This window comes from Cryptomeria japonica, chromosome 4 (genome assembly GCF_030272615.1).
Source record: "Cryptomeria japonica chromosome 4, Sugi_1.0, whole genome shotgun sequence".
In the NCBI taxonomy this organism is placed as follows: Eukaryota; Viridiplantae; Streptophyta; class Pinopsida; order Cupressales; family Cupressaceae; genus Cryptomeria; species Cryptomeria japonica.
Genome location: NC_081408.1, coordinates 550,393,809 through 550,419,675, shown reverse-complemented (window position 1 = coordinate 550,419,675; position 25,867 = coordinate 550,393,809).

Here is a 25,867-nt window from a genome sequence, read left to right as displayed (position 1 = left end):
ATAAGAGAAAACAAATATGTTTTCAAACACAAATCATTTCTCAAGAACAAACACCCAAAGGAAGGAGTACCAGAAAAATAATAATTCTTTGCAATAGAAAGGTCATTACTGCTATTTGATTAGATAAGCATATGCAAAGATATGTATCTACATAGATTCAAAACCCACAGATTTTCCTTCTCCCAAAAATAGTATGATCTTTATATATATATTCTCCTACAACAAAGGCATGATAATACATCTATAAATCCTTTTCCATTTCATATTTAAAAGTCTGATCCTTCCTTCTTCAAAAATAGAAACTTCACGAAACAGAGGGAAAACAAAAACTAACTAAAATTTTCTTACTAGATCTAACCCCTTCTCTATCTCTTTCCTTGCATATTTATCCTTCTTTTCCTCTTGGTGAGACACTTTCAGTTCCAAAAACTGAATCCTGACATATCATATGCTGACAGCTGGATATAAATAACTGTCTTCATTCTTTCAACACTTTCTTGGCTTCAATGTAATCTTTAATCATAATGTTTTAATATGAAAACATTATAACTTAAAATACATAAGTTTTATGAATTAATTATGGGGTCCTTCGTTACAAATATAAGTCATGCCTTGTTAATATTTGAAAACAAGAAACTCGGTTGCTGCTGGTCATTTTGGACAGACCCGCACTCAGTCATCCATATCTTTTGAAGGAGATATAATTTGGTTAATCGCTCTGGTGGAAATGTGTGCAACTTGTCTGTGCATGACATATCAAAAAAATGAGAAAAATCCAATAGTGGAATAAAATGATATGCCCCCCGAAACATGACGGTTTTTCTGTCATGAAAATTGGAAAATGTTCTTTGTTCTAGACTTGTATTCTATTAAGTGTATCTTGCAGACCAAACTAAATTTCCACAATTCCTTTGGTGAGAACTTATAAAAATAGGTTTCATAAAACATATCCAAAATCCAGCTTGATCCAATTATTGAAGTGAGAGATATACCCCCTGCACAGAGACTAAGTAAATGGTGAATCAATATTCCTCTTCAAAACTTTGTTGGTTGACCAAATTTGTCCACTGATTGTTTTGCCTCTCCTTTTTGGTTGTGCGTTGAACCTTTGAACTTCATTGAACATGTTGAATATTCCTGAACTGCTTGAACTTTTGGAACCTACTGAACTACTTTGAACCATTTTGAACCCGACTGAACTTTTGAACCTGATTGAACTGAATGAACCCGATTGAACTGAATGAACCTACTTGAACTGAATGAATCTGATTGAATTGAATGAACCTGCTTGAACTAAATGAACCTGATTCAAGATGGTTCAATGTGTTCATGAAGTTCAACCAATTACTAAAACTTGACATTTTTTTTATTTAAAGACAATTTACGAATGGACTAAGGGTTCAAACCGAGGCATTGCAAGAAAGAAAAGGACTGAATGAAATTTTAAAGGGGAATTTACTCTTATTATGAAGGAAGAATGACGTGGTAACATTGGCTCTGACTGGGGATTGCATTTTGTGAAGAAGAATGCAAAGAACTCTAAATCTTTGGTTGAGAACAGTGCCTAGCATCATTGGGCAATAGAGTCAAGGGGAAACATAGCACAAGGAGCTACTTGTAGGTGGTGGAAGGGAGCAAGGAAAACACACACCAACACCAAAACACCTAAAGCTACAACACAACAAAAATTATTTACAAGGAATAGGGCAAACTACCCATATCTTAAGAGAAGCATGTAGTTGCTCAAGTGAAACCATTTACCGGTTGAGAAAAGCACCCGCCGATTCAGAAAAGTAGCTGAAATGTGAAAAACATCATTCCCATTAGATAGCCTGCAACCACTGTGATAGAAGACCCAATAATAATATATTGTGAAAGCTTTCTTAATAACACACTAGGTCTATGGAGACACTCTGCTTTATAGACTTTTGGCTGTAATGTATTAGCATCATATTGAATAAGCTGATTTGTATTAAAAACACTCATGCATTCCATTGGATTCCTGGAGAAATACAATAAACCTTTCCCATGACATTTCTCTCCAAGATAATGAGGGTGATTTGCAAAATTTTTATTTGAAACTGAATTTGAGTCCTCTGAATATTCACTCTCAAAGGATGTATTAAAAACACCATCTTCAAAGCAAAAGGATTCCATCATGGGAGAACTAACAAATAGTTCATCTTTACAATCAAACTTAAATACCTCCATTTCAGTTTGAGTGTATGATGTTGTAATGGGGGAAAATAAGTTCTCCTTAGTTTTTGCTTCAATACCTTCATGAGTCTCCAATGATTTGGGCTACAACAATTCATCATTATCTTGCATGCAATCAAATTGAAAAGATTCAAATTTTGTCTGCTCATTAAGATGAGAAATATTTCGTGCTTTATCACCAATACACATTTCTTGTCCATGCTGATCTTTCATGTCTGCTTGATCAAGACCACTTGTAGGAATCACATTAGAAGCTTCAAATGTAAAAGAATCAAATTCAGAAAAAGAAATATCTTCTAGCAATCTTTTATCTAATTTTTCATTACCAAAATTTCGCTCAACAAGAGATGCATTTACACATGATATTAAATTCTCTGATTTTGAATTGTGATCATTTCCACCTTCAAAAGAATCATCTTCCTCAACATGCAAATGATAGGTGTCTACAATACTATGAGAGCTATTTTCAGCCATAAGACATGCATGAAAATCTCCATCATTAAAGACTGTCAGATTCTTGTGATATGAGATGGGTGATATTGGTTTTGCTGCCTTCAATATGAGTCTCCTTTGCTAAAGCTTTTCTATGGGTTTCAAATTCTGATTATGAAAATAAATTTTTGATTGTGGCATCTCCACACTGCACTCATTAATGCACTTCATTCCGCTCAAAAACATATCATCATCAACCTTAATAGCCTCTTCTTGTGCATCTTCCAAGTTTTGCAATTTCGTACGTATCAACAAAAATATAATCTCAGTTTGTAATGCAGCAATAAAAACACATAGCTGATTACTTTCATTTGGTTGGCAAGCTTGAGGAATCCTACCAACACACCTATTAAACCTATCAACAAAATCTTTTATTGATTCATCCTTTTTCATTTGAATTTGAAAGAAATTCAACAACAATTTGTAAGTGTCAGCCACAAGCTAAAATTTTCCAAGAAATTTTACCTTTAAATCATTCCAGCCAGTAATGCATCGCTCTGTCAAATTTTGAAACCATTCAGCGACATTTCTTACAAGGCTTTCAACAAATAGCCTAACAAACACATCCTCTTCTTGTACTATGAGAATCCCACATGCAACAATAACTGCTTTAATATGATCATCCGGGTCTTGAGTTCTATCTCCAAAAAACTTTGGAAGATATTCACCTGATCGTTTAGGTAGGGCTGAATATTGTGACAAAGCAAAAGGTCCAATTTGAGCACCCCATGGTTGAGCTGCAAAGAAAGCCATTATATACTGGAATTCTTTTACCAAAGATTTTTAAATTTAAACACAGAGTCACCAATCTCTTTATACATAGAGATATTTCAAGGTTTGGAGAAATACAAGCACTAATCTTCGATTTCAAATTTCCCCAACAGAGTTGCCAAAAATCTATTAGTGAACAGATTTGTCCCTTTTTAAAATGATCAATTTTGAACTCTGTCACCTTCTTTTAAGGACAAGTGTTCCACTAAACAGTTGGGTAAGTGTTGTATAAACCACTTCCCTCTGAATTTTTCATAGGTACAACTCCCTATTTCAGTTATTCAAGGAATAATCTAGTTAATTTTATTTTAGCAGTAGCTTTTAACCTGAAAGCATGTAAGGCTACCTACTTCATTCTTGGATGAGAGGCCAATATTTCACACATTTTTTGAGAAAAACCATCTTTCTAATCTTTACAATGCAAGAGATGAAAGTAACTGAATCAAAGTTCAGAACACCATTCCTACAATTCCAATAAGAAATGAACAGATAAGAGAAAATGAATCTATTTTCAAACACAAATCATTTCTCAAGAACAAACACCCAAAGGAAGGAGTACCAGAAAAATAATAATTCTCTGCAATAGAAAGGTCGTTACTACTATTGATTAGATAAGCATATGCAAAGATATGTATCTACACAGATTCAAAACCCACAGATTTTCCTTCTCCCAAAAATAGTATGATCTTTATATATACATTCTCCTGCAACAAAGGCACGATAATACATCTATAAATCCTTTTCCATTTCAGATTTAAAAGTCTGATCCTTCCTTCTTCAAAAATAGAAACTTCACGAAACAGAGGGAAAACAAAAACTAACTAAAATTTTCTTACTAGATCTAACCCCTTCTCTATCTCTTTCCTTGCATATTTATCCTTCTTTTCCTCTCGGTGAGACACTTTCAGTTCCAAAAACTGAATCCTGACATATCATATGTTGACAGCTGGATATAAATAACTATCTTCATTCTTTCAACACTTTCTTGGCTTCAATGTAATCTTTAATCATAATGTTTTAATATGAAAACATTATAACATAAAATACATAAGTTTTATGAATTAATTATGGGGTCCTTCGTTACAAATATAAGTCATGCCTTGTTAATATTTGAAAACAAGAAACTCGGTTGCTGTTGGTCATTTTGGACAGACCCGCACTCAATCATCCATATCTTTTGAAGGAGACATAATTCGGTTAATGGCTCTGGTGGAAACGTGTGCAACTTGTCTGTGCATGACATATCAAAAAAATGAGAAAAATCCAACGGTGGAATAAAATGATATGCCCCCCGTAACATGATAGTTTTTCTATCACAAAAATCAGAAAATGTTCTTTGTTCTAGACTTGTATTCTGTTAAGTGTATCTTGCAGACCAGACTGAATTTCCACAATTCCTTTGGTGAGAACTTATAAAAATGGGCTTCATTTGTCCACTAATTGTTTTGCCTCTCCATTTTGGTTGGTTGACCAAATTTGTCCACTAATTGTTTTGCCTCTCCATTTTGGTTGTGTGTTGAACCTTTGAACTTCATTGAACATGTTGAATATTCCTGAACTACTTGAACTTGTGGAACCTGCTAAACTACTTTGAACCATTTTGAACCCAACTGAACTTTTGAACCTGATTGAACTGAATGAACCTAATTGAACTGAATGAACCCAATTGAACTGAATGAACCTGCTTGAACTGAATGAACCTAATTGAACTGAATGAACCTGCTTGAACTGAATGAACCTAATTCAAGATGGTTCAATGTTTTCATGGAGTTCAACCAATTACTAAAACTCGACATTTTTTTTATTTAAAGACAATTTACAAATGGAGTAAGGGCTCAAACCGAGGCATTGCAAGAAAGACAAGGACTCTGAATGAAATTTTAAAGGGGAATTTACACTTATTATGAAGGAAGAATGATGTGGTAACATTGGCTTTGACTGGGGATTGCATTTTATGAAGAATAATGCAAAGAACTCTGAATCTCTGGTTGAGAACAGTGCCTAGCATCATTGGGCAATAGAGTCAAGGGGAAACATAGCATAAGGAGCTACTTGTAGGCAGTGGAAGGGAGCAAGGAAAACACACACCAACACCAAAACACCTAAAGCTACAACACAACAAAAATTATTTACAAGGAATAGGGCAAACCGCCCATATCTTAAGAGAAGCATGTAGTTGCTCAAGTGAAACCATTTACCGGTTGAGAGAAGTACCCGCCAATTCAGAAAAGTGGCTGAAATGTGAAAAACATCATTCCCATTAGATAGCCTACGTGATAGAAGACCCAAAAATAATATATTGTGAGAGCTTTCTTAATAACACACCAGGTCTAAGGAGACACTCCGCTTTATAGACTTTTGGCTGTAATGTATTAGCATCACATTGAATAAGCTGATTTGTATTAAAAACACTCATGCATTCCATTGGATTCTTGGAGAAATACAATGAACCTTTGTCATGACTGTTCTCTCCAAGATAATGAGGGTGATTTGCAAAATTTTTATTTGAAACTGAATTTGAGTCCTCTAAATATTCACTCTCAAAGGATGTATTAAAAACACCATCTTCAAAGCACAAGGATTCCATCATGGGAGGACTAACAAAATGTTCATCTTTAGAATCAAACTTAAATACCTCCATTTCAGTTTGAGTGTATGATGTTGTAATGGGGGAAAATAAGCTCTCCTTAGTTTTTTCTTCAATACCTTAATGAGTCTCCAATGATTTGGGCTACAAAAATTCATCATTATCTTGCATGCAATCAAATTGAAAAGATTCAAATTTTGTCTGCTCATTAAGATGAGAAATATTCCATGCTTTATCACCAATACACATTTCTTGTCCATGCTGATCTTTCATGTTTGCCTGATCAAGACCACTTGTAGGAATCACATTAGAAGCTTCAAATGTAAAAGAATCAAATTCAGAAAAAGAAATATCTTCCAGCAATATTTTATCTAATTTTTCATTACCAAAATTTCGCTCAACGAGAGATACATTTACACATGATATTAAATTTTCTGATTTTGAATTGTGATCATTTCCACCTTCAAAAGAATCATCCTTCTCAACATGCAAATGATAGGTGCCTACAATACTATGAGAGCTATTTTCAGCGATAAGACATGCACGAAAATCTCCATCATTAAAGACTGTCAGATTCTGGTGATATGAGATGGGTGATGTTGGTTTTGCTGCCTTCAATATGAGTTTCCTTTGCTGAAGCTTTTCTATGGGTTTAAAATTCTGATTATGAAAATAAATTTCTGATTGTGGCATCTCCACACTGCACTCATTAATGCACTTCATTCCACTCAAAAACATATCATCATCAACCTTAATAGCCTCTTCTTGTGAATCTTCTAAGTTTTGCAATTTCTTACATATCAATAAAAAATTAATCTCAGTTTGGAATGCAGCAATAAAAACACATAGCTGATTACTTTCATTCGGTTGGCAAGCTTGAGGAATCCTACCAACACACCTATTAAACCTATCAACAAAATCTTTTATTGATTCATCCTTTTTCATCTGAATTTGAAAGAAATTCAACAACAATTTGTAAGTGTCAACCACAAGCTGAAATCTTCCAAGAAATTTTACCTTTAAATCATTCCAGCCAGTAATGCATCCCTCTGTCAAATTTCGAAACCATTCAGTGACATTTCCGACAAGGCTTTCAACAAATAGCCTAACAAACAAATCCTCTTCTTGTACTCTAAGAATCCCACATGCAACAATAACTGCTTTAATATGATCATCCAGGTCTTGACTTCTATCTCCAAAAAACTTCGGAAGATATTCACTTGATCGTTTAGGTAGGGCTGAATATTGTGACAAAGCAAAAGGTCCAATTTGAGCACCCCACAGTTGAGCTATAAAGAAAGCCATTATATACTAGAATTCTTTTACCAAAGATTTTTAAATTGAAACGCAGAGTTGCCAATCTCTTTATACGTAGAGATATTTCAAAGTTTGGAGAAATACAAGCACTAATCTTCGATTTCAAATTTCCCCAGCAAAGTTGCCAAAAATCTGTTAGTGAACAGATTTGTCCCTTTTTAAAATGATCAATTTTGAACTCCATCGCCTTCTTTTAAGGACAAGTGTTCCACTAAATAGTTGGGTAAGTGTTGTATAAACCACTTCCCTTTGAATTTTTCATAAGTACAGCTCCCTATTTAAGTTATTCAAGGAATAATCTAGTTTATTTTATTTTAGCAATAACTTTTAACCTGAAAGCATGTAAGGCTGCCTACTTCATTCTTGGATGAGAGGCCAATATTTCACACATTTTTTGATCTTTCTAATCTTTACAATGCAAGAGATGAAATTAACTAAATCAAAGTTCAGAACACCATTCCTACAATTCCAATAGGAAATGAACAGATAAGAGAAAATGAATCTATTTTCAAACACAAATCATTTCTCAAGAACAAACACCCAAAGGAAGGAGTACCAGAAAAATAATAATTCTCTGCAATAGAAAGGTCATTACTACTATTTGATTAGATAAGCATATGCAAAGATATGTATCTACACAGATTCAAAACCCACAGATTTTCCTTCTCCCAAAAATAGTATGATCTTTATGTATAGATTCTCCTCCAACAAAGGCACGATAATACATCTATAAATCCTTTTCCATTTCAGATTTAAAAGTCTGATCCTTTCTTCTTCAAAAATAGAAACTTCACGAAATAGAGGGAAAACAAAAACTAACTAAAATTTTCTTACTAGATCTAACCCCTTCTCTATCTCTTTCCTTGCATATTTATCCTTCTTTTCCTCTCGGTGAGACACTTTCAGTTCCAAAAACTGAATCCTGACATATCATATGCTGACAGCTGGACATAAATAACTGTCTTCATTATTTCAACACTTTCTTGGCTTCAATGTAATCTTTAATCATAATTTTTTAATATTAAAAAATTATAACTTAAAATACATAAGTTTTATGAATTAATTATGGGCTCCTTCATTACAAATATAAGTCATGCCTTGTTAATATTTGAAAACAAGAAACTCGGTTGCTGCTGGTCATTTTGGACAGACCCACACTCATTCATCCATATATTTTGAAGGAGACATAATTCGGTTAATCACTCTTGTGGAAATGTGTACAACTTGTCTGTGCATGACATATAGAAAAATGAGAAAAATCCAATAGTGGACTAAAATGATATGCCCCCTGAAACAGGATGGTTTTTCTGTCATAAAAATCAGAAAATGTTCTTTGTTCTAGTCTTGTATTCTATTAAGTATATCTTGCAGACCAGATTGAATTTACACAATTCCTTTGTTGAGAACTTATAAAAATAGGTTTCATAAAACATATCCAAAATCCAGCTTGATCCAATTATTGAAGTGAGAGATATACCCCATGCACATAGACTGAGTAAATGGTAAATCAATATTCCTCTTCCAAACTTTGTTTGTTGACCAAATTTGTCCATTGATTGCTTTGCCTCTCCATTTTGGTTGTACGTTGAACCTTTGAACTTCATTGAACATGTTGAAAATTCCTGAACTGCTTGAACTTTTGGAACCTGCTGAACTACTTTGAACCATTTTGAACCCGACTGAACTTTTGAACCTAATTGAACTGAATGAACCTGATTAAACTGAATGAACCTACTTGAACTGAATGAACTTGATTCAAGATGGTTCAATGTGTTCATAGAGTTCAACCAATTACTAAAACTCGACATTTTTTTATTTAAAGACAATTTGCAAATGGACTAAGGGCTCAAACCGAAGCATTGCAAGAAAGACAAGGACTCTGAATAAAATTTTAAAGGGGAATTTACTCTTATTATGAAGGAAGAATGATGTGGTAACAATACAAATTAACAAAACTCCAGGACAAGTTGTACAAATGATGTCTTTGACATTACCAAGTGTTTTCCATATCATTCCAAGTTCTGGTGATCATTATATCTTGTCGGTGTACCAGATACCAGTAACTGTGCAATAGTTACTTGCTTGTCGGTGAATGCTGCTGGATCTCCAAAGTGCTAGTATTTTAGTAGGTGTTGACATCAATGAGAAAACCATACCAAAATACCAATAATCTCCCCCTTTGGCATTGATGGCAACACAAGATGGAAAAACCATCAAAGTGCCAAAATAGAAATGCCAAGTACCAAAAACCAACAATCTCCAAAACGATCATTAACATAAATTAAAATATAGATACAGAGAGTAATAATCTCTCCTAAACAACAATCTCTCCCCCTGGGAGAAACATGTGTTTTCCTTGTGTTTCTCAAATTTTTTCCATACCAATCTCTCCCCAAAAGATAATGTGTTTTTCCATAGATATCTCTCCCCCTTTGACATCAAATGCCAAAGTTACAATAAAACCAAGTTCATATGCAAAATGCCAATCAATTCAATATACCAACTACTCCCCCTGAGAAGTAGCTTCCCATCAAAGACTGGAAAAAGATTTCTTTGTTAATTCTGTCGGTTGATGACAATCATCAACTATCTAAGTGTCTACCGGTGGTGGTATGACTCCTAGCTGATCTCTGAGATATTCAAAAGTCTCCTTAGGAAAAGGTTTATTGAAAATATTTGCAATCTGCTCTTTAGTATTCACATAAACTAGTTTTATCTCCTTTGCTTCAACATTTTCCCTTAGAAAATTCAGTTAGATAGAAACATGTTTGGTTTTAGAATGTAATACTGGATTCTTAGATATATCAATTGTTGTAGTGTTATCACAATAGATAGTAATAGGTTCCTTGCATTTTACCTTTATGTCTTTCAACATTTGCTTAAGCCATAGTACTTGTGTACAGTTAGTTGTTGCTGCAACATATTTTGATTCTGTTGTTGATAAAGATGTACAACTTTTTTTCTTACTCAACCAAGAAACTAGTTTGTTTCCAAGAAAGAATGCTCCGTCGGTGGTGCTTTTCCTATCATCCACATCTCCTACCCAATTTGCATCTGTGTATGCACATAATTCAAAATTTTCATCTCTAGGATACCATAATCCAAGATTTATAGTGCAATGTAAGTACCGAAAAATCCTTTTTACTGCTGATTCATGATTTTCTCTAGGATTACATTGAAATCTTCAAACAATACATACTGCATTCATAATATCAGGTCTGGTTTGTGTCAAATACAGTAAACCTCATATCATAGATTTGTATCTAGTTGGATTAATAGGTGTAGATTCATCCCTTTGTGATAATTTATCATTTGTTGTCATAGGTGTGCTTACTGGTTTAGAGTTCTCCATCCCAAATTTCTTTAATAACTCTTTTAAGTATTTGGATTGACTCAAGAATATACCTTTATCAGTCTATAAAATCTGCAATCCTAAAAAGAATTTTATTTCTCCAATCATAGACATTTCAAATTTTTGTTGCATTTTAATAGAAAATTCCTTACATAATCCATCTTCTCCTCCAAAGATTATATCATCAACAAATACTTCTATAATGAAGATGTCATTATTAGTTACTTTATAATATAAATTGTTATCTGCATTTCCTTTAGTAAAACCAATCTTTAAAAGATACTTATCCAATCTTGCATACCAAGCTCTTGGAGCTTGTTTTAGTTCATAGAGAGTTTTTCTTAACCTGCAAACCATATCATTGTCATCTATCAAAGAAAATCCATCAGGTTGTTCAATGTATACTTCCTCTTCAATATTTCCATTCAAAAATGCACATTTAATATCCATTTGATAAACTTTGTAGTTCTTGTGTGCTGCAAAAGCCAAAAATAATCTGACTGCCTCAATTCTAGCTACCGGTGCAAAGGTTTCATTGTAATCAATTCCTTCTTTCTGAGAATATCCCTTACACACTAGTCTTGCTTTATTTCTAACAAACTTACCATCTTCATTAAGTTTGTTTCTTAATAGCCATTTGGTTCCAATTACATTTTTATCTTTACGCTGGGGAACTAATGTCCAAGTGTTGTTTTTCTCAATTTGTTCTAATTCTTCTTCCATAGCTTTAATCCAAAATTTATCTTCACATGCCTCATTAATAGATGATGGTTCAATTTGAGAAATAAGACATACCTCTTCATTTGTCAATCTTCCTCTTGTCATAACTGCTTTAAACTTGTTTCCAATTATCTGATCTTCAGAATGATTCAGTCTTACATACTGGGGTGTCTTGGTTTGTTGTTGTTCCTCAATTACTGTGGAATCCTTAGATGATACCGAGGTAACTGGATCTTCATTCTGTACCAGTGGATTTAGAGTAGGTTCATTTGTCAAAATTTCTATTGCCGGTTCAGAGTCTATATACCTTGAAGTTCCTTTGAATTGTTCATCAATATTTACATTTGTACTCTCAACAATTTTTTGCAATCTTTAGTTGAAACATCTATATGCTTGACTCTTAGATGAATAACCAAGAAATATTCCTTTATCACTTATAGGATGAAATTTTCCAATATACTCATCTCTTCTGATATAACATTTACTTCCAAAAATTCTGAATTACTTAAGAGTAGGAGTATTACCAAACCATAGTTCATGAGGGGTCTTACCGATTTCACCTTTGATGTGAACTTTTTTAAATGTATAGACTATTGTACTGACTGCTTCTCTCCAATATACATGTGGTAGGCTTGCTTCTGATAACATACTTCTTGTTGCATCCAAGATAGTTCTATTTTTCCTTTCAACAACTCCATTCTGCTATGGTTTCTGAGGTGCTGATAGCTATCTTCTGATTCCATTTACTTCACAAAATGTATTAAATTCCTTAGATGTAAATTCACTTCCTTGATCTGATCTTAAACATTTGATTTTCTTACCGGTTTCATTTTCTACCGTTGCTTTGAACAGTTTCAACTTTCCAAGTGCTTCTGATTTTTCTCTGAAAAAAGTAACCCAACACATTCTATAATAGTCATCAATAATTAGCATGAAATATCTATCACCTTGTAAGTTTTTAGTTCTAGCTGGACCACATAAATCATTGTGAATCAAATCAAGAGCATTATTTGATTTTTTTGGAATACTTTTGAAACTAGCTCTAACTTGTTTTCCAAATTGACATTCCTTACATACTGTATTCTGAGGTTTGACAATTTTAGGTAAATCTCTAACTGCCTTAGTAGTACAGATCTTTACCATGCAATCAAAGTTTACATGACAAAGTCTCTTATGCCATAACCAACTTTCATCTATATGTGCAATTAAGCATGTCTTTTCATTGTTATTCAAATGAAAGATATTACCTCTAGTTTGATTACCGGTTGCAATTTCTAAACCAGTTCTATTCATGATTTTGCATTTTGCATTTTTTAATTGTAACTAAAATCCTTTTTCATCTAATTGACCAACACTCAAAAGATTATGCTTTAATCCTTCAACATAGTAGACATTGTCAGTGTTATGCTTACCATCAAGAGATATTGTACCCTTACCTTTGATTGAACAAGCTTTGTCATCTCCAAATCTTACTAAGCCTCCATTGTATTCTTGAAAGTTCAAGAATTTACCTTTGTCTCTTGTCATATGATGTGAGCATCCTGAATCAATGATCCATTCATCCTTTACTTCAACTTTAGCTGCTAGGGCCTATACTACTAGTTGAGCAGTAGCTGCCAGTTGATCTTCTGTTATAGCAGCATAAACCCATCCATTGTTTGCTAGATCCTCATTAGAATCATCAGTCACACCTTTATTAGCAATGTAACAAGATTTGTCTTTATTCTTCTTAAATCTGTGTCTCTGATATTTAGGGTTAGGCTTGTATGTTCTTCTAGCTTCTTCTCTTAGTCTAGCATGTCTATCAAGATATCTTGAAGCCATATGACCAATCTTATTATAGTTAAAACATTCAAAGGGTGCTTTACCTTCATACTTACTTCCAATTGGACCTTTAGGCATTTTCCTTGCAAATAGTGCTTCAAGTTCTTCAAGTTCTTCATATTCTTTCCTACTTTCTTCAAGTTCTCTTGTATAAAAGGCTTTCCAATCAGATTTTTCAAATGATGGAGCAGATGATGTTGATGCTTTAAAGGCCAAATCTGTCTTTATAGTAGCAACATGACCAAATTCTTCAATTTCAAAAGCTGAAAGTTTCCCAATCAATGTATCCCTAGTAACTGATGTATTAGGCATAGTTCTTAACTCATTTATAGCAGTGACTTTCATTTTATATGTTGGTGGCAATCCTCTTAAAACTTTTGAAACAATTTTATCTTCACTTAAGGTTCCTCCACAACATTTAATACCCAAAACAATTTCATTTACTCTTTCCATAAAAGCATAAATCCTTTCATCTTCTTCCATTTTCAGATGTTCATACCTGACTCAGAAGCTTTAAAGTTTTGCAATTTTGACTGTGGAATCTCCTTCATTCAGTGTTTTCAAGTGATCCCAAATAGCTTTAGTAGTACACCTATCTGGTAGTCTCATGATTTGTTGATCTGATAATATGCTCAAAAGTGCTTCTCTTGCTATGCAATCATTTTCCTCATCTTTTGTCAAGTTAGCTGGACTAGGCTGACCTTGTACAATAGTAGTATAACCATTCTTTGTAACTTCCTAGATGTCTTTTCCAATGCAATTTAGATGTGTCTCCATTTTGATCTTCCATATCCCATAGTTGGTTCCATCAAGTTTAGGATTGTCCTTCCTGAAATAATTAGTGGACATTGGATCTCCTCAAGCTGTTAAACTTCTGCAAAAGAGGACTAGGCTTTGATACCAATTGTTAGGTCCCACAGACAACTAGGAGGGGGGGGTGAATCAGTTGTCAAATAAATTTAAACCTAAAACAACTTAACCAACTTAATGCTTAATACCAGTGAGACAGTCTGTTATACCGATGGACAAATTAATAGATAAATGCAATACTGGTAAAGATTAATGCATGAAAATAAATGACAAAGTCATCCACAACACATAACACCAATATTTGTACATGGAAACCTTGTAAGGGAAAAAACCACAGTGGGAAACCTTACCCACAATTAGATGATATTGCTACAGATAGTAAGTGTACATAAATGGGGTCTGCACATGCAAAAAGGCCAATAGCCTTGAGCTCACTGCTCAATCACAAAATGAGAGTCACATTGACTACAGTTGGATAGTTAAATCCAATTATAATGTACTGCACAAAATAGCATCTTCATATGTTGGATTCAGTACCGGTGTAATGCTGATATGCTTTCACAAAAAACTAGGTTCACCTTCAAATGATGTCTATGTGTATAGCTCTTCTTAATCTCACATATACCTTCACAAAAACCTTCTTCGCATTCCACACTTGATCTTACAAATAAGATCTTACATTTATATCATAACCTAAGACCAATTTTAGTAGGTCGACTCTACAAGATATTACAATAAAAACATTTTACAAACAATATAATATCTGATGCAATAACCTATTGAACATGTCAGCTTAATGCATTTAGAACAATAATTAATCATCTCCATAGCATGCCATGTTGATCTGGAAAAGATAAACCTTCTGGTGTAACCCTAGACCTATTTGCTGGTAACAACAAATATGCAACTATGATTATACCAATGAACAAAACTCGAGGACAAGATGTCCAAATGATGTCTTCGACATTACCAAGTGTTTTTCATATCATTCCAAGTGTCGGTGATCATTATATCTTGCCGGTGTACCAGATACCAGTAACTGTGCAATAGTTACTTGCTTGCCGGTGAATGTTGTTGGATCTCCAAAGTGCTAGTGTTTTAGTAGGTGTTGACATCAATGACAAAATCATACCAAAATACCAGCATTCACATCATATGATTGGTGATAATAGTAAATTCTTATCCTTTTAGGAATACAATGGAGGTCTTGTAAGATTTGGGGATGACAAATTTTGTTTAATCAGAGGAAAAGGCACTATATCTTTTGATTGTAAGCACAAAATTGACAATGTTTATTATGTTGAAGGTTTGAAGCATAATCTTTTGAGTATTGGTCAATTAGTTGAAAAGGGATTTCAGTTACAATTCAAGAATGGTAAATGCAAAAACATGAATAGAACTAGTTTGGATATTGCAACCGATAATCAAACTAGAGGTAATATCTTTCATTTGAATAACAATGAAAAGACATGCTTGATTGCACATATTGATGAAAGTTGGTTATAGCATAAAAGACTCTGTCATGTGAATTTTTATTGCATTATAAAGATTAGTTCAACAAAGGCAATAAGGGATTTACCTAAGATTGTAAAACCTCATAATCTGGTATGTAAGGAATGTCAAATGGGAAAGGAAGTTAGAACAACTTTTAAGAGTATTTCTAAGAAATCCAATAATGTTCCTGATTTAATTCATATTGACTTGTGTGGTCCAACAAGAATAAGAAGTCTATAGGGAGATAAATACTTTATGCTAATCATTGATGATTATTCTAGAATGTGTTGGGCTACCTTTCTCAGGGAGAAATCATAAGCTTTTGGAAAATTCAAATTATTCAAGGCAATGGTAGAGAATGAAACCGGTAAGAAAATAAAATGTTTAAGATCAGATCAAGGAGGTGAATTTACATCTAAGGAGTTTAATACATTTTGTGAAGTGAATGGAATTAAAAGACAACTATCAGCACCTCGGACACTTCAGCAAAATGGAGTTGTGGAAAGAAAGAACATAACTATTCCGGATGCAGCTAGAAGCATGATATCAAAAGCAAATATACCTCATGTGTATTGGAGAGAAGTAGTGAATACAACGGTTACACTTTCAATAGAGTTCACATCAAAGGTGAAACTGGTAAGACACCCTATGAATTATGGCTTTGTAACATTCCTACTCTTAAATACTTCAGAATATTTGGAAGCAAATGTTACATTAGGAGAGATGAGTATATTGGCAAATTTGATCTTAGAAGTGATGAAGGAATATTTCTTGGTTAATCATCTAAGAGAAAAGCATATAGATGTTTTAATAAAAGATTGCAGAAAATCATTGAGAGTGCAAATGTGAAGATAGATGAACACTTTAGAGGAAATTCAAGGTCTATGGATTTTGAACCCGCAATTGAGATGATCATAAATGAACCTATACAGAGTGCAATGATACAAAATGTTGATCTAGTCACACCGGAATCATCAGGAAATTCCATAGTGACTGAAGAACAACAACAAGTGAACACACCCAAGTATGTAAGACTGAATCACTCTGAAAGTCAGATAATTGGGAATAAGTATCAAGGAATTATGACAAGAGGAAGATTGGCAAATGATGAGGTATGTTTAATTTCTCAAATTGAACCAATATCTGTTATTGAGGCATATGAAGATAAACATTGGATTAAAGTTATGGAAGATGAATTAGAACAAATTGAAAAGAACAATACATGGACATTGGTTCCCCAGCCTAAAGATAAAAATGTAATTGGAACTAAATGGGTATTCAGAAATAAACTTAATGAAGCTGGTAAGGTAATTAGAAACAAAGCAAGATTAGTGTGTAAAGGATATTCACAGAAAGAGGGAATTGATTACAATGAAACCTTTGCACTGGTAGCTAGAATTGAGGTAGTCAGATTATTTCTTGCATTTGCAGCACACAAGAACTATAAAGTATATCAAATGGATGTAAAATGTGCATTTATGAATGGTGATCTTGAAGAGGAAGTTTGCATTGAACAACATGATGGATTTTCAGTGACAAATGATAAAGATATGGTTTGCAGATTAAGGAAAGCTTTATATGGATTGAAGGAAGCTCCTAGAGCTTGATATGCTAGATTGGACAAATATCTTTTGAAGCTTGGTTACACTAAAGGTAATGCTGACAAAAATTTATATTTCAAAGTGACTAATGAAGACATCTTGGTTATTGAATTTTTTGTTGATGACATCATTTTTCGAGGAGAAGATGGATTATGTAAAGACTTTGCTAATAAGATGCAGGAAGAATTTGAAATGTCTATGATTGGGGAGATAAAATTCTCTTTAGGATTGCAGATTTCATAGATTGATAAAGGAATATTCATATGTCAAATAAAGTACTTGAAGGAACTACTGAAGAAATTTAGTATGGAAAACTCTAAACCGGTAAGTACTCCTATGACTACAACTAATAAATTGTCATTAAAGGATGATTCAGCTCTTGTTAATCCGACAAGATACAAATCTATGATTGAAGGTTTAATGTATTTGACACAAACAAGACCCGATATAATGAATGCAGTATGCATTGTTTCAAGATTTCAAAGTAATCCTAGAGAAAATCATGAATCAGCAGTGAAAAGGATTTTCTGGTATCTATAAGGTACAACAAATCTTAGTTTATGGTATCCTAAAGATGAAATTTTTTATTTATGTGCATACACCGATGCCAATTGGGCAGGAGATGTAGATGACAAAAAGAGCACCATTGACGGGGCATCCTTTATTGGTAGTAGATTGATTTCATGGTTGAGCAAGAAATAGAGTTGTACACCATTATCAACAACAAAATTAGAATATGTTGCAGCAACAACTAATTGTACTCAAGTATTATGGATTAAGCAAATGTTGAAGGAAATAAAGGTAAAATGCAAAGAACCTATAATCATTTATTGTGATAATTCAGCAGCAATTGATATACCTAAGAATCTGGTATTTCACTCTAAAACTAAACATATTTCTATTAAATATAATTTTCTGAAAGAGAATGTTGAAGCAAAAGAAGTGAGACTGGTTTATGTGAATACTAAAGAGTAGATTGCAGATATCTTTACTAAGCCTTTGCCTAAGGAAACTTTTGAATATCTTAGAGAGAAGTTTGGGGTTATACCCTCACTGAGAGAGACTTAGATAGTTGATGTTTGGCATCAAATCGACCAAATTTATAGAGAAACCTTTTTCCGGCTTTGATGGAGGAGAGCTACTTCTTAGGGGGAGTAGTTGGAGTAGTTGGATATTATGTTGGTTGTATATTCTGGTATTTGTATGGCTTTGACATTTGATGTCAAAGGGGGAGAGATATCTATGGAAAAACAATCATTATCCTTTGGGGAGAGATTATTCATTAGGGGAGACATATATACTCTCTGTATTAGTATTTTGATTTCTGGTATTGATCTATTCTAGAGATTGTTGGTTTTTGTTTGTTTTGGCATTCTTTTTTGGCACTTAGATGTTTTTCCATCTTATGTTGCTATAAATGCCAAAGGGGGAGATTGTTGGTATTATGGATGTGTTGCATTGGTTTTGTCATTCATGTCAACACTTATCAACACTTATCCTTCTGGAGATCTTTGGTTATGTTCACTAACAAGCTCAGTGACTTATGCACAGTCACCGGTATTTGGTTCACCAACAGGTTATATTATTCACCGACACTGAGGATGACTTGTTATCATCTGGAGATCACTTGGTTATGTCAAAGACATGGTTTGGACACTTGGTTTTGGTATTCTGGTTATTGGTCTAATCAGGTTGACATATGTGTTGTTACCGGCAAATTGATCTAGGTTATGGACCGACATGCATTATATATTCCAAATTAGCACAACACATTATGGAGATGATTTAATTGATTGGATATTATTATAAATTGCATTGAGCTGACATGATGCATCACATCTTGACTTGTTGTAAATGATTTTATTATAATATTCTTAATTAGCCGACCTACGCATTTGGTCTTAGGTTTTGGTATATATGTAAGATCTCATTTGTGAGATGAAGTAAGTGAGGTAATAGGTAGAAGGTATATGGTTATGGTATTGTAACATGGTATGTGTGAATATTGAAGATCATATGAGTAGACCATAGAGAAGGTGATTACCAAAGCTTAACTGGTACTGAATCCAGCATTGGAGATGCTACTTTGAGTAATACATTATCATTGGATTTAATCATCCAATTGTAGTCAGTGTGACTCCTATTTTATGATTGAGCAATGAGCTATAGGTGGTTGGCCTTTCTGCATGCGAAAACCCCATTTGTACACACATACTATTGTAGCATCGTAAATTGTATGCACTTGCTAGGGTGGTACAATTTCACACCTAGTTTAGCACCCGCCTTGGCGCATTTTGCATTTTGCATTGCATTTCCCCTTTAGCACTTAATTAATTAAATTAATTAGGTTTATGGTTCTATTTTATCATCTCCCATATCATAAAGTTGGGCCCTTTTCATTAAAGTGTGCCCCTTTCATTTTATTCTTCCAATACATCATTTAATCTAAAACCCTAATTACGTCCTATTTTGAACTTTAAGGCCTGATTTCGGGGGTCAAAACATCTTGAAATCAGCTGTAACTTTGGGATTCTCTCTAAAATCATCATATCCGATGGCCCTGAAAATTTGGTGAAAAGTTGTCAGGACCATGGAGCCTGGAGAGGACCATGGCAACTGGAGTGCACACAATCCTGGACATTTCTCCCAAAATTTTAGGAGTGCGATCCAATCATAAAATAAAGCTTAACCCCAAGAAATTGGCGGGAGATTCAATCTTTAAGTCGGCCTAAAGTTGAAATTAAGACCTAGGGTTTCATATATAAGAGCTCTCTTTCTTCATTGGAAGGGATCCAAAATTTTGGGTTTTCAAAGGCCTTCTATGCAGCGAAAGAGTAGATCTTTGAAGACTTCAACAACATTCAACATCCATCCATCAAGCATTCATCAATTTCATTCATCCATTTAGGGCTTTGAAGACATTGAAGAGCAATAGGGGATCACCGACTGAAGATTGGCTTGTACCCCTCCCTTGGGGTTGGGTATGATTTCATGTTGTTTTCATGTCTTTGCATAAGCCTCATTATATCATTTGTATTCATTCTTTAGATCACTTTGCATCTTGATTTGGAGCATTTACATTATCATTTACAAGCAATTAGGGTTTACTTTCTAGGTTGCTCTAGTTTGCTTACTTTCATTTTAGGATCTTGCACACACACAAGGTCTGCACACACAAATTTTACTATACAACTTGGCTATTCGTGGAGGTGGAAATCACCAAAGCGAGGGTTTGACTAAGGCAAAACCCTATATAGCCACCTACAACCCTTTTCAGATATAAGTGTAGATTTCCGAATTCGAAGGACACCGCAAGTTGCAAATCCAACAGAAGCAGACCAAGACAGAACTTCACACCAAATTCCAACCCAGAAAGCTAGGACAGGGGTGTGGGGTGCCCTGGTTCTGCTAGGACAGGGGCGCTGGGTGCCCTGGTCCCTAGGACAGGGGCGCTGGGTGCCCTAGTCCCTATCCATTTTAGTGAATTTTAGCAATTTCAGAGGTAGCAGCTTCAGTATTTCAGGCTTCTAGCTTTAGTGGCAGATCATGCAGAATCAAATCCATTCAAGGTACACATTTACATTTCTCCTCTTATCCTTACAATTGTTCATCATTAAATCTCAATTCTACAATCTTGTGCTTAAAGTTACTAGTTCATACTTACACTTTAGGGTTAATAGTTGAACTTGCATCACTCTATCTATCATTTGCAACAAAGGAATAGAAATCCTAATAGGTAGCCCGTGGCTCTCTCTTCCACAAAAAGAAGTAGCCAATTGTGTGATTGAAAGTGAGATTAGGGCATGTTTGCTTAGTGTCACTTTTTCCCCTACACAACTATCTGCAGTAGTATCATCTGATTGTGGGTAAGGTTTCCCACCGTGGTTTTTCCCCTTACAGGGTTTCCACGTAACATTCTCTATGTTATGTGTTGTGGATGTTGTTTCTCTTTCTGTTTCATGCATTAAGTTTCACCGGTATTGATATTAACTGTTAATCTGTTAACCGACATTAAATTTGGTTTACCGGTATTAAGTATCAAGTTTGATTAAGTTATATTTGGGTTGCAATTAATAGAAAAACTAATTCAACCCCCCCCCTCTCAGTTGCCTCCGGGTCCTAACAATTGGTATCAGAGCTAAGTCCTCTTTTTGCAGATGTTTAACAACTTGAGGAGATTCTATGGCAACTAACCTTTTTAGGAAGGACAGTCCAAAACTTGATGGAACTAACTATGGTATATGGAAGATCAGAATGGAGACACATCTAAATTGGATTGGAAAAGACATATGGGATGTTGCAAAGAATGGCTATGTTGGACCTACACCAAATCAACCTAATCCACCAACATTGGGTAAGGATCAAGAGAATGATTGCAAAGAAAGAGAAGCACTCTTGAGCACCTTGTCACATCAACAAATCATGGGATTATCAGACCGATCTACTGCTAAAGCTATTTGAGATAAATTGGAGACATTGAATGAAGGAGATACCACTATCAAAATTGCAAAACTAGAATGCTTCCAGGTTAGGTATGAAAATTTGAAAATGGAAGAAGATGAAAGAATTTTTTCTTTTATAGAAAGGGTTAATGAAATTCTTTTGGGAATAAAATGTCATGGAGGTTCCTTAAGTGAAGATGAAATTGTTTCTAAAGTTTTGAGAGCATTTCCACTGGCATACAAAATGAAAGTAACTACTATTAATGAGTTGAGAATAATGCCTAATACATCAGTATCTAGAGATACCTTGGTTGGAAAAAATTCAGCATTTGAGCTTGAGGAATTCGGTCCTGTTGCTACAATTAAGATAGATTTAGCCTTCAAAGCATCATCATCTGATAAATATGATTGGAAAGCACTTTATGCAAGAGAACTTGAAGATAATAGGAGGGAAAATGAAGAACTGGAAGAACTTGAAGCACTATTTGCAAGGAAAATGCCTAAAGGTCCTATTGGAAGTTATGGATCAGCGTGACACGTTATGGAGATGGTTATGGATCGGCATGACACATTATGGAGATGCTTTAATTGATTGGATATTATTATAAGTTATATTGAGCCGACATGATGCATCACATCTTGACTTGTTGTAATTGATTTTATTGTAGTATTCTTAATTAGCCGACCTACACATTTGGTCTTAGGTTTTGGTATATGTTTAAGATCTCATTTGTGAGATGAAGTAAGTGAGGTAATAGGTATAAGGTATATGGTTATGGTATTGTAACATGGTATGTGTGAATATTGAAGATCATATTAGAAGACCATAGAGAAGGTGATTATCAAAGCTTAACCAATACTGAATCCAACATTGGAGATGCTACTTTGAGAAGTATATTATCATTGGATTTAATCATCTAATTGTAGTCAGTGTGACTCCTATTTTGTGATTGAGTAGTGAGCTCTAGGAGGTTGGTGTTTTTGCATGTACAAACCCCATTTGTACACACATAATATCTGCAGTAGTATCATTTGAATGTGGGTAAGGTTTCCCATCATGGTTTTTCCCCTTACGGGGTTTCCATGTACAAATCTTTGTGTTATGTGTTGTGGATGTTGTTTCTCTTTCTGTTTCATGCATTAAGTTTCACCGGTATTGATATTAACTATTAATCTATTAAGTGGCATTAAATTTGGTTTATCAGTATTAAGTATCATGTTTGATTAAGTTATATTTGGGTTGCAATTAATAGTAAACTGATTCACCCCCCCCCCCTCTCAATTGCCTCCGGGTCCTAACACACTTCTGGTGGAGCTTTCTTTCTTGGAAAGACTCTGGTTTCATGGATCAGCAAAAAATAGTCATGCATTTCTTCATCTACTGCAGAAGCTAAGTATGTTGCAGCAGTAACAAATTGCACTCAAGTCTTGTGGATGAAGAAAATGTTGAAGGACATCAGGGTAAATTGTAGTGATCCGGTAGTTATCTACTATGATAACTCTGCAGCTATTGACATGTCTAAGAATCCGATATTTCACTCTAAGACTAAGCATATTTCAATAAAGTATAACTTTTTGAAGGACAAGGTAGAAGCAAAGGAAGTCAAATTGGTTTATGTGAACACTAAAGAGCATATTGCAAATATATTCACTAAACCATTGTCTAAGGAATCATTTGAGTATTTGAGAGACAGGTTAGGGGTTTCTGTCCCTCCAGCAGAGACTTGATTGATGTAGTTTGTCATTAGTTTGACATGCAATACCAGATACATTATTCATTCTGGGACTAATGAGTGGTGCTACTACACAGGGGGACTAGTTAGCTTGGAGTTTCAAAGGTTTACATTATTGCTTTGATATTTTTTTCATGTTTCTGGCATTGATGTCAAAGGGGGAGAGATATTTATGTGAAAATAAAAATAAAGGAGTTGCATACATTAGGGGAGAGAGATTTATTCAAAACTCTATAGAGATATCATTTACACAGATTTTTGGTTGTCTTCCATAGGGGGATACTTGTTTGGCATTTATTTTGGTACTTGGATGTTTTTCACATCTAGTGTTGCCATCAATGCCAAAGGGGGAGATTGTTGGCATTATGAATGAATTGATTATGTGTTGTATTGATGTCAACACTAGCTGATATGGATGGTTACCGGTAGATAAATTTTGGTTACCAATAGAAGATCTAGTGTTACTGGCAAAAGAGACTATTTGTTGGACACTTTCGACATGTTTGGATCTATGGAATGTGATTGGTTACATGTGGTATGTGCTTCTAGAGAATGTCTTAGTTAGATGTTATTGAATTGGTAATCAGATGCTATCATTCACTCTGGTAAACCCTCACCGACACTAGTTTAAGGCTTTACCGACAGAGCTTGCACTCAGGAATCTTGACAGGATGCATAATTGGTGTTGGTATAGCTTCTAGATGGATTTCAGGATGTTGAAGATGTTCTTTGATCATGCTTCAACTACTTGAAGGCATTGCTCTAGTGTGGTGGACCCAGAATAGCTCCAGTCCCTATCTAGGTTATGGACCGGTATCATGTTAATGTGTACTCTACACGTTACCAGGATGTTTCGAGATGATTTATGGATTTGTTATTGTTGTTTTGGTCTCAAGCCAACATGGCATATCATTGTAATATGAATTTATGTAATGACCTTATCGTAACATCTTTTAGGTGGCCGACCTAATTGGTTTAGGCCTTAGGGTTTGTATAAAATGATGTAAGATCTGATTGTAGATCATGGCATGAGAATGGAATAAGTGTTCGTGGTCTTGAAATGCAATATCATATGCGAAGGAGACTTGGTTGATCATAGGTGATCGAATTGGGATTAAGGAAGAGGTCAAAGGCCTTCGGTATTGAGCTTAACCAAGACTGTAATTAGGCATGGTAGATGTTATTTCGGGCAGTTCACTCTATTGGATTGTTTTCCATTTATCCTGAGATGGTTGTATCCTCTTTGTAGTCAGTGAGACTCTTTTGTAATGAGCAGTATGCTCTAGGCAGTGTTCCTTTCTGCATGTGCAGGACCCTCATTGTTACACATTCTTTCTGTAGAAGTATCATCTGACTGTGGGTAGGCTTCCCACCATGGTTTTTTCCTTTCTATTTTTTCCATGTACAAGTCATGGTGTTATGTGGTATGGTTTCTTTGCATTGATTATCTATTTAATTGTTAAATTGTATTGTTTACTGGTATTTGTTCCTGCCAGCATCTGTATGTGCTTTACCGATACTTGATATGTTTAAAGCTTATTAAGTGGATTAAAAGTTATAATTTGTTAAAAACTTATTCACCCTCCCTCTCAGTTGTTCACCGGTTATCCTAACAGTGGGAACCTACCCACAATAAGATGATAATCTGCAGTAGTATGTGTAAATATTACAATGGGTAATGCACATGCATTCATGCACACTGCTCAAAAACAACAAAGGGTGATAACTGTAGGAAGGCTCACTGGCTTACAAAGATCAGACAATAATTTGAGTTACATGAACCAAAAGAATAGCATCTCCAAATGTCTGATTCTTGTTTCAGTTAAGCACACTGTCTGCACAACAACACTTCTCTACTCTTCTCCACACCTCCAAAAGATAAATTTTGTTGTTCACATATACAATATTCTTATAGACTGTAAACACAACTATAGACACTCACAAACATATATCTTTCATGATTACAACACTTATTTATACAAATCATCAACCTTAACCTTGAGGTTGGAGCAAGACATAAGACCTAATTATAAAATTACATCACACAATACATAAATCCATAACTAGACCAATACAATGTTGGAAAGGACATAGCATGAACCCAAATCAAATCCTTGAACACACAACACCACCAAATATCTTACCAAGATCATCCACAACATGCAACAACCATCGGGTTGGCCAGAAAGTCATATGTTTAACACAATGTACAACTGAGAGGGGGGGTGAATTGGTGGTTCCTAAAATCTTTTCTCTTTAAACCAATATTTGAGTATCGGTTAACAACCTAAAGACTAAGCAATCAAACTGATGAGATATGAGAGGATATCCAAAGATGCAAACACACAATGCATAACCCACAACACCAGATGTACGAGGAAAACCCAATATGGGAAAAACCTTGGTGAGAAATACTTCTAGATTCTACTGCTCCAATCCAACCTCATAATGAAACAACATATTACAATGATTTAGGGTACCAACTCAAGGAGCACCAACCTCGACTG